At 40.9% G+C, this 14,434-nt stretch overlaps 1 protein-coding gene across 1 annotated transcript in view; it reads right to left on the minus strand.

Annotated features, from left to right (window-relative positions):
- Positions 1-236: 236 nt before the first annotated feature.
- ccdc117 (coiled-coil domain containing 117) overlaps positions 237-14,434 on the minus strand; it is a 110,116-nt gene continuing 95,918 nt past the window's right edge. Inside the window, exon 8 of the mRNA XM_063034188.1 lies at positions 237-472. The gene's annotated coding sequence lies outside the window, so the exon portion shown is untranslated. The remainder of the gene's footprint in view (positions 473-14,434) is intronic.

The raw sequence follows: 14,434 nt of genomic DNA on the forward strand, positions 1-14,434 counted from the left end.
TCTAATTGTTCTAATTGGTTGACAGCTGTGCCAAGCAAATTTGTACTTCTGCTTGAAGAGGCAAATTAAGATATTCATACATCAAAAGTACTGTACTGAGACTGTGTTGCAAAGGGGGTTCCAATGAGGATATGGACCCTGAGTGATGGAGTACTTAATTAATACCTTCAGTAGTTCAGTAAAGTCATTGTGTTACTCATCAACTCTTCAATGTATTGCAAACCAATTTTATTCTTTTCGGTCTTTAGGAACGAGAGTTCAAACAGCAACAAGGAGAACAATTTTCCTTGGATAAAGGAAAGGCTCTAGCTGCCTTGGAGGACAGGCTGATCCAGGTAACTCCATCCATTTTCCAGCTCTGAGTTATTCTTCAATTTCATGAGTGATGAGGTATTTCAAAACAGAGAGTAGGATATAACTCTAAACACTGTCACACAGCTTCTTCTGTGATTGGCCTGATTTCTTGAAAGTGCTGTAAGAGAAAACAAAGACCTCGCAATTATATAACACCTTTCATGATCTCGCAACGTCCCTAAGTTCTTTTGCAAAGCAATCAGTTTTATAGCATCGAAAATTTGGTAGCCAAGATGCAAAGAACAATCAGGCAATTACAAAAACATCTGCTTTCACTGGCAGTGGCTGATGTAAAAATATTGATGAGAATACTGGCTGAAATGCTCTATTCTTTGCTTTCACATACACCTGAGGAGTTTCACTTCTCAACTGAGAGATGACACTTTCAGAGTGGGAGTGCCTGCAGTGACCTTGTGCACAAGTGTGTGGAACTAGCTTGAACCCATGTCGTACTGATTCACGGTTACATGGTGCTGGTATTAATATAGAACAGTATAGCACAGTACTGACCCTTCATCTCATGATGTAGTGCTGACCTTTTAACTTACTCTTAAGATCCATATAACCCTTCCCTGCACGTAGCCTTCCATTCCTAGTATTCATCAAGAACTTCCCCTACCTCCTCCAACTCCTGACACATTTCCTGTTCCATCCCTGATTGGTCCTACCCTCAACTCTTGTTATCCTCCTGTTCTTCATGTACGTGAATGCCTTAGGGTTTTCCTTAATCCTACTTGCTGAGGTCTTCTCTTGTTCCCTTCTAGCTCTCCAAAGTCCCTTCTTAAACTCCTACCAAGCTACCTGGTAACTTCCGAGCCCTGCCTGATCCTTGCTTCCAAAGCCTCAAGTATGTTTTCTTCCTCTTGTCTAGACCTTTGCACATCTCGCCAACCATGGTTTCTTCACCCTACCATCCTTTGCTGTAGAGATACAAGATCAAACATAACTGTACTGAATGGTAAAGCAGAAATGGAATGGTTGAGTGGTTACTCTTGCTCCTAAAATGTGATGATATCCTCCTACAGGGATATTTGTGGGAATTGGGAAAGAAGGAACTCTGAGGTAGTAATCTCTGGATTAGTTCTATGCCACGCACTGTGAGTGCAGAAATGGGAGAGTACAGATTAATCTATAGCTGGAGGGTAAGTTTTACATTCCAGGGACACAGTGGTATACAATACTACACCATAATGTTCCTGTTCAAAAACGCAATGCCTTGACTGATGAAGACCAGCATGCTAAACCTTCTCCACCACTCTGTCTCAATGCATGGCTACTTTCAACGAATTGCACACTTATATTCCCGTGTCCCTTTGTTCCACAGCACTCAACAGTGCCCTGCCATTCACTGTACAAGGCCTAACTTCATTTGACTGCTCTAAATGCATCCCCTTACACTTATCTGAGTTGATATTCATTTTCTGTACCTCATTCTGTCTTCCTACCTGGTCAAGATACTTTACTTTATACTTTATTGTCGCCAAACAATTGATACTAGCACGTACAATCATCACAGCGATATTTGATTCTGCGCTTCCCACTCCCTGGATTACAAATCGAGAGTAAATATTAAAAACCTAAATTATAAATCATAAATAGAAAATAGAAAAATGGAAAGTAAAGAAAAAACCGAGAGGCAGGTCCGGATATTTGGAGGGTACGGCCCAGATCTGGGTCAGGATCCGTTCAGCAGTCTTATCACAGTTGGAAAGAAGCTGTTCCCAAATCTAGCCCAAATCAATTCATTGCAACCAGCTTTAGTATCAACAAGGTCTTCTAATTTAGTATCAAGAGCGAAATTGCTGATTGTGCCATATACATTCACAACTAATTTATTTATTTAAACAATGAGTAACAGAGGTACTAACACTGACCTCAGGGCACCCCACTAGTCAGAGGCCTCCAGATGGAGAACTGACCGTCAACCCATCACCCTCTGCTTCCTATCATCAAACCAATTCTGAATTCACCTCACTAGCTCCCTCTGTACAGTCTGGGTCGATTGCACCTCTACAGAGTTGGGACCATTAGTCTTACAGGAAGGTCTACTTTTGCTGTTGGGCAGGATGAGTTTGCCAGGAGGTAGAAAGCTATGTAAAAATGCCAAAAGGAAGAAAAGCAGAACTGGAAATGGAAAGAAGAAAACTAATGTTTGAAAGGCAGATAAAACAGAAGTTAGGAAATAGACTAAAGGGTTTTGGTTATATATAGCTAAATGTGATGCATTATCTTGACTAAGTTAAATGAACTGAGGCACTTACGGACATCTGAAAGTATATTGGAGTATTAGGATCTCATGAACAAAATGGATGGGCTACCAAGGGTAGACAACCTGAATAACAAAGTGCTCAGGGTAAGATGAAGCAAAAAAAGGGCTAATGTCAGACTTCCAGAGCTGGACGCAGCATTTGGGTCAAAGAGTGAATTGAATGTAGGTAAATGTGAAATAATGGACATGGAAAGCTGCTAAGAGAATGTACAGTAATATGGGGGCTACTGAATAGCAAGGAAGAATAGGAATGTATGTCCACGGGGCCTTAAATGCAACAGCCACTAAGGTGATTAAGAAACCATACCAGAACATTTCTTTTAGAAGGAAGGGTATGTTAGAATTAGTTCGAAGTATCTTACAATCAGCTCAGCAGTTTTGGATATCTACAGCTCAATGGCTGAAAGGGTGATGAAGACAGAAATCCTCGTCACATTTAAACTGTATTTAGATATGTACTTGAAGAGTCATAATTTACAGGAACTGGGGGTTGAATGTGGGATTAGGCTGAACAAATGCTGCTTCCTCTTGACTGGCCTCTACCAAAGCCATGCAGGGAATTATGAGACCTGTCAGTCAAGTCTCCTGCTACTGAAGGGGAGCTACTTCAACTCAGAACCGGGAAACATCACAAACAGTATCCCTGGGAGATAGATATGAGCCCATAGGCTGGTGCTAAACATGCTGCCAAACTGAGGCATCCATGCCTGGGATAGTATCAACAGTTCTATGTTGTCCATTGTACAGAATCACACTGAAGACAGCAGGTTGAAGAATTCACCAATGCAGGAGTCTGGGAGCGAAGAGGATCACACACTGCAGCAGCAGCTTTTGGAGAAGGGCCCCAAGTTACAAACAGTCCAACGGAACAGGGCCAAGTGGAAAGATGAGACTGTCTGCAAGCTCACCCACAATTTCAGGGAAGAATTGAATGAAGAATATGACAAGTATGTGACATGACCTTAAACGTGGGCAAGTACACAATAGAAATATAAGAAATGGGAGCAGGTAGCAGGAATCTGCTCCGTAACCTACTCTGCCATTCAATAAGATAATGATTGATCCAAACTTGGTCTCAACATTACTTTCCCATTCTCTCTTCATTCCCCTTCATTGCTTTCTCATTTAAATGTCTAGCAATTTGAACCTTGAACACACCCATGGTTCCATCTCCATAGCACTTGGGGGCAGAGAATTACATAGTCACAACTCTGAGAAATTTGCCTTAAATGATAAACCTTTTTTCTGAAAAGGTGCTCTCCTATTCTGCATTACATCCTCTGAACATTCACCGTCATTCACCATATATATATATGTGTGTGTGTGTGTATATATATATATATATACACACACACAAACAAAACTGTACATAGTACTCCAGGTGCAGTCTCGCCACTATGGAAAGTTGCATCAAAACTTCCCTACACACAGTAGGCTTATTCAGAAAGTCAGAAGGCATGGGATCCAGGGAAGTTTGGCCAGGTGGATTCAGAATTGGCTTGCCTGCAGAAAGCAGAGGGTCATGGTAGAGGGAGTACATTCGGATTGGAGGGTTGTGACTAGTGGTGTCCCACAAGGATCGGTTCTGGGACCTCTACTTTTCGTGATTTTTATTAACGACCTGGATGTGGGGGTAAAAGGGTGGGTTGGCAAGTTTGCAGATGACACAAAGGTTGGTGGTGTTGTAGATAGTATAGAGGATTGCCAAAGATTGCAGAGAGACATTGATAGGATGCAGAAGTGGGCTGAGAAGTGGCAGATGGAGTTCAACCCGGAGAAGTGTGATGTGGTACACGTTGGAAGGACAAACTCCAAGGAAGAGTACAAAGTAAATGGCAGGATACTTGGTAGTGTGGAGGAGTAGAGGGATCTTGGGGTACGTGTCCACAGATCCCTGAAAGTTGCCTCACAGGTAGATAGAGTAGTTAAGAAAGCTTATGCGGTGTTAGCCTTCATAAGTCAAGGGATAGAGTTTAAGACTTGCGGGGTAATGATGCAGCTCTATAAAACTCTGGTCAATACAAGAGGACATGGCTTTAAGGTAAAGGGTGGGAAGTTCAAGGGGGATATTTGAGGAAGGTTTTTTACTCAGAGAGTGGTTGGTGCGTGGAATGCACTGTCTGAGTCAGTGGTGGAGGCAGATACACTAGTGAAGTTTAAGAGACTACTAGACAGGTATATGGAGGAATTTAAGGTGGGGGTTATATGGGAGGCAGGGTTTAAGGGTCGGCACAACATTGTGGGCCAAAGGGCCTGTACTGTGCTGTACTATTCTATATTCTATGTTTATATTCCATACCATAAGACCAAAAATTATGGGAGCAGAATGAGGCTATTTCGCCTATCGAATCTCTCCATCAGTTCAAGATGGCTGATCCATTTCCCTCTCAGCCCCAGTCTCCTGCCTTCTCCCTGTAACCCTTCATGCCCTGACTAATCAAGAATCTATCAATGTCTGCCTTAGATGTATCCAATGACCTGGCCTCCACAGCTGCCTGTGGCAACAAATTCCACAGATTTACCATACTCTGGCTAAAGAAATTCCTCCTCATTTCTGTTCTAAATGGATGTCCTCTATTCTGAGGCTGTAGCCTCTGGACCTAGACTCTATCCCCCCCCCACCCAAAGGAAACATCCTCTCCAAATTCACTCCATTGAGGCATTTCAACATTTGATAGGTTTCAATGAGATCCCCCTCCTTTTTCTGAATTCCAGTGAGTACAGGCCCAGAGCCATCAATTGGTTCTCCATATAACCATATAACAATTACAGCACAGAAACAGGCCATCTCAGCCCTTCGAGTCCGTGCCGAACTCTTACTTTCACCTAGTCCCACCGACCTGCACTCAGCCCATAACCCTCCATTCCTTTCCTGTCCATATAGCTATCCAATTTAACTTTAAATGACAACATCGAACCTACCTCAACCACTTTTGCTGGAAACTCATTACACACAGCTACCACTCTCTGAGTAAAGAAGTTCCCCCTCATGTTACCCCTAAACTTGTGTCCTTTAACTCTCAACTCATGTCCTCGTTTGAATCTTCCCCACTCTCAATGGAAAAAGCCTATCCACGTCAACTCTATCCCCCTCATAATTTTAAATACCTCTATCAAGTCCCCCCCCCTCAACCTTCTACGCTCCAAAGAATAAAGACCCAACTTGTTCAACCTTTCTCTGTAACTTAGGAGATGAAACCCAGGTAACATTTTAGTAAATCGTCTCTGTACTCTCTCAATTTTGTTGATATCTTTCCTATAATTCCATGACCAGAACTGTACACAATGCTCCAAATTTGGCCTTACCAATGCCTTTTACAATTTCAACATTACATCCCAACTCCTATACTCAATGCTCTGATTTATAAAGGCCAGCATACCAAAAGCTTTCTTCACCACCCTATCCACATGAGATTCCACCTTCAGGGAACAATGCGCCATTATTCCTAGATCCCACTATTCTACTGCATTCTTCAATGCCCTACCATTTACCCTGTAAGTCCTATTTTGATTAGTCCTATCAAAATGTAGCACCTCACATTTATCAGCATTAAACTCCATCTGCCATCTTTCAGCCCACTCTTCTAACTGGCCTAAATCTCTCTGCAAGCTTTGAAAACCTACTTCATTATCTACAACTCCACCTATCTTAGTATCATCTGCATACTTACTAATCCAACTTGCCACCCCATCATCCAGATCATTAATATATATGATAAACAACATTGGACCCAGTACAGATCCCTGAGGCACACCACTAGTCACTGGCCTCCAATCTGACAAACAGTTATCCACCACAACTCTCTGGCGTCTCCCATCCAGCCACTGCTGAATCCATTTTACTACTTCAATATTAATACCTAATGATTGAACCTTCCTAACTAACCTTCCGTGTGGGACCGTGTCAAAGGCCTTACTGAAGTCCATACAGACAACATCCACCACTTTACCCTCGTCAACTTTCCTAGTAACCTCTTCAAAAAATTCAACAAGATTTGTCAAACATGACTTTCCACGCACAAATCCATGTTGACTGTTCCTAATCAGACCCTGTCTATCCAGATAATTATATATACCATCTCTATATTTCCATCAATTTACTCACCACTGACGTCAAATGCACAGGCCAATAATTGCTAAGTTTACTCTTAGAACAGTTTTTAAACAATGGAACAACATGAGCAATACGCCAATCCTCCGGCACCATCCCCGTTTCTAATGACATTTGAAATATTTCGGTCAGAGCCCCTGCTATTTCCACACTAACTTCCCTCAAGGTCCTAGAGAATATTCTGTCAGGACCTGGAGACTTATCCACTTTCATATTCCTTAAAAGCGCCAGTACTTCCTCTTCTTTAATCACCACAGTTTCCATAACTACCCTACTTGTTTCCCTTACCTTACACAATTCAATATCCTTCTCCTTAGCGAATACCGAAGAAAAGAAATTGTTCAAAATCTCCCCCATCTCTTTTAGCTCCGCACATAGCCGTCCAATCTGATTCTCTAAGGGACCAATTTTATCCCTCACTATCCTTTTGCTATTAATATAACTGTAGAAACCCTTTGGATTTATCTCATATGGTAACCTTTTCATTTCTGGAAGCAGTCTCCTGAACTTCCTCTGAACTCTCTCCAATGTCAGCACATCCTTACTCAGATAAGGGTTCCAAAACTGCTCACAATTACCAGTGCCTTATAAAGCCTTTACGTTACATCCTTACTTTTATATTCTAGTGCTCTCGAAATGAATGCTAACATTGCATTTGCCTTCCACACTGCTAACTCAACCTGCAAATTAATCTTTAGGGAATCCTACATGAGGACTTCCAAGTCCCTTTTAACCTCAGATTTTTGAACTTTTTTTCCCATTTAAAAAATAGTCTGTGCCTTTACTTCTTCTACCAAAGTGCATTACCATACATTTCCTGACGCTATATTCCATCTGCCACTTCTTTGCCCATTCTCTTAATCTGTCTAAATCCATCTGTAGCCTCCCCGCTTCCTCAACACTATCCCAATCTTCTACCTATCTTCATATTGTCTGCAAACCTGGCCACAAAGCCATCAATACTGTCATCCAAATCACTGACATACTGTATAACATAAAAAGCAGTCCCAATACAGATCCCTGTGGAAGACCGCTAGTCACCGACAGCCAACCAGCAAAGGCTCCCTTTATTCCCACTCTTTGCCTCCTGCCAATCAGCCAATGCTCTACCCATGCTTGTATCTCTCCTCTAATACCATGGGCTCTCAACTTGTTAAACAGCCTCATGTGCAACACCTTGCCAAATGCCTTTTGAAAATCCAACTGTACAACATCTACTGATTCTCCTTTGTCTATCCTGCTTGTTATTTCTCCAAAGAATTCCAACAGATTTGTCAGGCAAGATTTTCTCTGAAGGGGACCATGCTGACTTTGTCCTACTTTATCATGTGCCTCCAAGCTCCCCAAAACCACATTTTTACCTCTTGCAATAAAAATCAGCATGTCATTGGCTTTTTAACTTGCTTACTGAACCTGTGTGCTAATTTCTTTTCATTTTGTGTACTTAGATCTCTTTGTGTTGCACTATTTGTCGTCTTACTCCATGCTAATAATTTGCTTTTTCAATCTTCCTTCCAAAATGGACAATGGCACATTTTCTCACTTTAGATTCCACCTGTCAACTTCTTGGCCACTCATTGAATATGTCCCCCGCAAGTTCTTAAGGCTGCCCTCACAACTTGCCAAGCTACTGACTGCATTCTTAGCTTGTGCAGTAACCCTTTATGTCAGGGGTTCTTAACCAGGGATCTGTGGATAGATTCCAGGGCTCTGAATTTCAATAGGGAAAAAATTTACATCTTTATTTTGACTAAACTCTAACTGGAAATTTAGCATTTCCTTCCATTATGAATGTAGACAACAAGCCACAATAGTATGAGCAGTACCTGTGACCTTGTCACCAATAGAAATCACATTTTCATATCACATTACAGTTGTTACAAATAGCTCAGAATATCATTTACAGCACAATCATCACTACTTTGAAATAATGGTAGTTATTTAATGCTTATTAAAGAAGTTCATATTACTAAATCAGAAATTTAAAAAAATATTTTGATAACTCTATTTCAGTATAATTGCAAACAACAGGAATTCTGCAGATGCTGGAAATTCAAGCAACACACATCAAAGTTGCTGGTGAACGCAGCAGGCCAGGCAGCATCTCTAGGAAGAGGTACAGTCTACGTTTCAGGCCGAGACCCTTCGTCTTGAGTCCTGACGAAGCGTCTCGGCCTGAAACGTCCACTGTACCTCTTCCTAGAGATGCTGCCTAGCCTGCTGCATTCACCAGCAATTTTGAAGTGTAATTGGTTCAGTATAATTGGTTTCTTTTGTAATCTTATGTTTTTATTTTATATATTTAAATACATTATTCTCAGAAAGGGTCCATAGGCTTTGCTGGTCTGCCAAAAAAGTTACAGACCTGCAAAAAAAGTTAAGAACCCTTGCTTTATGTGGCACCTGATTAAATATCTCTGGAAATCCAAATACTCTACTAGATCCCTTTAATCCACCCCATGTATTTACATCTTCAAAGGACTTTAGCAAATTTGTCAATGATTTCCCTTTTGTGAAAGAATGTTAAGTTTGCTTGATTGCCGTATGAATTACGAGTCATGTAGGATGGAAACAGATCCACGCAAGAGAATATAAATGCTGGAATTTGGAGCGACAAACAACTTGCCTCGGAACTCAGTGGGTCAGAATCAGAATGAGAATCAGGTTTATTATCACCAGCATGTGTCGTGAAATTTGTTAACTTAGCAGCAGTTCAATGCAATACATAATATAGAAGAAAAAAAAATAAGTAAATCAATTACAATAAAACAATTACAATTTAGTATATTGAACAGATTAAAAATCATGCAAAAGCAGAAACATATATAAAAACTGAGGAAGTGTTCATGGGTTCAATGTCCATTTAGGAAACGGATGGCAGAGGGGAAGAAGCTGTTCCTGAATCGCTGAGTGTGTGCCTTCAGGCTTCTGTACCTCCTCCTTGATGGTAACAGTGAGAAAAGGGCATGCCCTGGGTGCTGGGGTCCTTAGGTCAAGCAGCATCTGTCGAGGGAACTGAATAATCAGTGTTTCGCACCAAGCGGCCACATTTTCCTGAATTCCTTCAGCAATTTGTCTATGTATCAAGCACCTGTTTATACTAATCATACTCAACTTCATTTTTAACTGCCCCCCCCATTCACATAAACTTAACCCAAATCCTACCAGTCGACCTATTCATGAGAAATAGATCCATACATTACAGCAGGGATGAGCCATGTTTCTGTGAAATAAAGTACATGGCTGTCCTTGGTACTGCAATCTTGGTCCGAGGTCTTCAATTTGATTTTACAGAGAGTGTACATCTGCGTGCAGGAATGGTGGTTTCAGTGCTCCGCGCTTCAATTATACTTGTAGCCCTGCAAGCCTTCCTCACTTCTCTCATGCTTAACTAATCCCGAATGTTAGAATGACCCTGGCCAGAATTGAATTTCACTCCCACATATTTCTTCTTGTCCAGTCCTTTACTACCTACTCTTAATGTTGCGTCCAGTAACATCCTTCCTCACTAATGGGAAATCTATATTGAAGTCAGCATGGCACCTTTCTTCTGACATTAAATCTAAAATCACTTCTGCTCATTAAATACTTCATCCAATATTATGACCTTTCACCAGGTACTGCTTAAATACCGTCATATTCGCCACCATTCCTGCCTCTACCACCAGCAACCCTGGCCCCACCATAACCCATTGTAATCAATAATTAATACATTCTTAGTGGTCTGTCCAATAATAATCCCTTCCCTTGTTAGTCACTAGTTGCCCTCCTATCCAAAGTCTTTCCAGTGATTGTAACAAATGCTAGAATCTTTAAGGGAACTGTGCCCTTTGAGACCTGTCAAGTCAGAGCCAAATGCTACAAGGCAAAAAGTGAATACTTTATACTTTATTGTCGCCAAGCAATTGATACTAGAACGTACAATCATCACAGCGATATTTGATTCTGCGCTTCCCGCTCCCTGGATTACAAATCGATAGGAAATATTAAAAATTTAAATTATAAATCATAAATAGAAAATAGAAAAATAGGAAGTAAGGTAGTGCAAAAAAACCGAGAGGCAGGTCCGGATATTTGAAGGGTACGGCCCAGATCTGGGTCAGGATCCGTTCAGCAGTCTTATCACAGATGGAAAGAAGCTGTTCCCAAATCTTGCCGTACGAGTCTTCAAGCTCCTGAGCCAAATCAAAATTCCCAGCACAGGAACCGATCGGAATAGTGACTGTTACATTGAGATAAACAGCTTGTTTGCATTGAAGTAATTCTAACACTAATTTCCTTGACTGAATCTTTGAACTCTGTCCATTTTCTCTGGCTGCTTTTGCTGAGCTGAAAACATGGGGGTTTTACTATTTTCCCTATTCGGGTGCCTCTCTAGATCTCAGAATACAGCTGAACAACCTTCCACTGGCTTTTCTCAGTGCCAACCTGAGAACCTTCAGTGCCAACCTTCCACTGGCTTTTCTCAGTGCCAACCTGTACCCCTAAAATAGGGTGGGACCCGATCTCTCAATACCCCTGTTCTACTTTCTCCACCAACATGGAGAGTTGGTACATTGAAAATACAACAGGCCACAGAACTGTTCTCAGGGTTTAACTATTCCAATTAGTACAACTACCAACTGGTATTAAAGGAAGGATAGTATGTTTTGAGTGGATTATCATTTCTTTCCATTGCCTTTTAAAATAATAAAACATTTTAGGACATTTAAATAGCAATATTATCAGATAACATTTGACACCAAGGGAAAAGCTATTAAGATGGATAATCAAAGACAAAGAATTTTAACAAGCACCTTAAGAGGAAGAAAGAAGGCAAAACTTAAGGGAGAGTATTTTAGGCTTAGGCAGTTGAAGACCATGGCTACAAATTGCAACTTAAATGAGGAATATTCAAGAGGCAAGAAATAGAAAATTGCAGATAAAAGGCTTTTGGGCTAGAAGAAATCAGTAAGATAATGAAATGGCAAAACTATAGCAAAATTTAAAAATAACAATGGGAATTTAAAAAATAAAGAGTTGAGTGACAAATGGTCTGAAAAAACTGGATGTGTGAGCCGACCACTAAGGTTAGTTTCAAAAACCAAAAATGCTGGAAGCACTCAGCAGTGTGGAAAGAGAAGTAGAGTTGACTAGGAAATAGAGAAAACAAGTTAGTCATAAGTTGCAAAGAATATGAAGACATGGTCAATATAGGGATATCCACTCAGCAAACCTGGACTCACTCTATCAAATCAGTTCCTTTTGTTTCCCCCACCCTCCATGCAACTTAAAGCTACAGTTTTTCTGTTTTCTTCAGCAGATGAAGGATCTTTGATCTGAAGTGTTAAGGCTGATTCTCTTTGTGAGTGTTTCCAGCATCTTTTAATTTCACATCTCCAGCATATGCAGTTTAGATTTTCAGGCTTTTGAAGTTAATGATCACTTAATGGAGTTTTGGACAGGATTTGTTTAATATTGAGGAAATATTTAATTGTTCAAAAAAAGTGAGTTAGAATCTTTGGAACATGGAAAGGCATTATGAGAGATATACCATGGTAAGTCCAGTGAGCTTGTGACAGGCTCCTTAGTCATTTAGCAGGCTGACAAGACAGTTGTATTACAAATGGAAAAATGGTTCAGTATGCAAAAAGACATGCTGCTTGTTGTACAATATTTGATGGCTCTTGTCCTTTGGCAGGTTATGATGCTTGGTAAAAGTGAAAGGCTACCTGCTTAGTGTTATGGAGTGAACTTAGCTACAGGAGAAGATTTTTTTTGCAGAAAATTGAATAAAATCCAATTAATTAAGAGCAGTCACTTGAACTTTGGCCATGAGTTGGTCTTAACTATCAAAGCATAAGGGAGTAATCTATTTTGTGGGTCATAATTATCAAACCAGTTTCCTTTACTTTAGCGATTTCTTGAAGAAAGGTGAACATGAAAAGAAGACAGAAAAACTGGAAAATGAAATCCAACAACTATCTTTGGTAAATTTTGATTTAATCTAACCCTATATATGTAACACATGACCTTGGGTTGAAGCCACGCTGTCTGATGTGTCCTGTATGCCTGGGTCTGTGTGAGTTGAGAGCTGCTTCTATAGCCATATTTACTTGCAACATCATTTTTGGAGGGGCGGGGGGTGGGAAATGTCTCGGCTTGGTTATTTCACAATGATGAATTCTAACTCACCAGCCAGATCCCTGAAGCTGGTCCATAATCAGCAACAGCAGCTGGTCAAACCATATCCGCTGGCTGAACTAACTCTCAAAACTGTCAAAATACTTTGAATCTCTCTTCAATTCACATTCAAACTAATCAAAAAATTGAAATTGTTAGCGTAATTTTTAAATATTAAAAATAAACAAAATATTTAAAAAAGCTTTAAAAACAAGTAAATACAAAAAGCTGTAAATGATGTGAAACTTATCTATTTCCTTCTATTGATATGAATAGAGTTACTGATCAGCAATAGGACTGATGTTCCAACACATCATCCTCTGAAACTTCCGCCATCTCCAAAAGGATTCTACAACCAAATATGTCTTTACCTCCGCCTCGCCCCCGCTTTCCACAGGGATTGCTCCCTCCGTGGATCCCTTGTCCATTTATCCCTCCTGGTACTTATTCCTGCAAGCAGCCAAGGTGCTACACCTGACTATTCACCTCCTCCCTCACCTCTACTCAGGGCCCAAAACCATCCTTCCAGGTGAAGCATCACCTCATCTGCAAGTCTGCTGGGGCCGTCTATTGTGTCCAGTGTGGCCTCCTCTACATTGGTGAGACCCGTTGTAAATTGGGTGGGGGGAGGGGGCACTTCAATGAGCAGCTCCACTCCAGCTGCTGAAAGTGAACCTCCCAATCGCCAAACATTATAATTCTGATTCTAATTCCTGTTCTAACATGTGGGCCCATGGCCTCCTCTTGTACCAAGGTGAGACCACCATGAAGGTGGAGGAGCAACACCTTACATTTCGTCTGGGTAGCCTCCAACCTGGTAGCATGAATATTGATTACTCCTTCTGGTAAAAAAAAATAAATTCCCTCCCGTTGCCTTGTCTATTTCCCACTCTGGCCTCTTAACTCTTCTCACCTGCCTATTACCACCTCCTTCCCATTCTTCCATGGTCCACTCTCCTCTTCTAACAGATTCCTTCCTCTCCATCCCTTGATCATTCCTACCCACCTGGTTTTACCTATCACCTTCTAGCTGTCCTCCTTCCCTTTGCCCCTCCTTTTGAAATCGGGTGTCTTTCCCCATCCTTTCCAGTCCTGAAGAAGAGTCCTGGCCTGAAACATTAACTGTTTATTCATTTCCTCGTGTTCTGCTTGACTGACTGAGTTCCTCCAGCATTTTGTGTGTTGCTTTGGATTTCAAGAATCTGCAGACTCTTTTGTGTTTAAGGTCTGATGTTGTGTAGGTTTGGCACTCCATTTTCCCACCATGACTGGGAAATTTTCCAAAAAAGCTGCACCTCCACCTTTATCTCAATGTTTTTTAGTAAACAAAGTTTACATTCCATAGACAACTAGACTTCTAAGAATTCCTTAGGAGCTGTCGGTGAAGCAGTGAAAAAATCCAAGCATTGACTGTGATAGAGAAATGGATGATAGTACAATCAGTTCAATTGTTTTTTTTTGCAATTGTGCAGTTTGTCTTCTTTTGCACATTGGTTGTCTTTTTTCTGTCTTTGTGTGTATAGTTTTTCACTGATTTA

The sequence above is a fragment of the Mobula hypostoma genome, chromosome 27, assembly GCF_963921235.1.
Source record: "Mobula hypostoma chromosome 27, sMobHyp1.1, whole genome shotgun sequence".
NCBI classification, from domain to species: Eukaryota; Metazoa; Chordata; class Chondrichthyes; order Myliobatiformes; family Myliobatidae; genus Mobula; species Mobula hypostoma.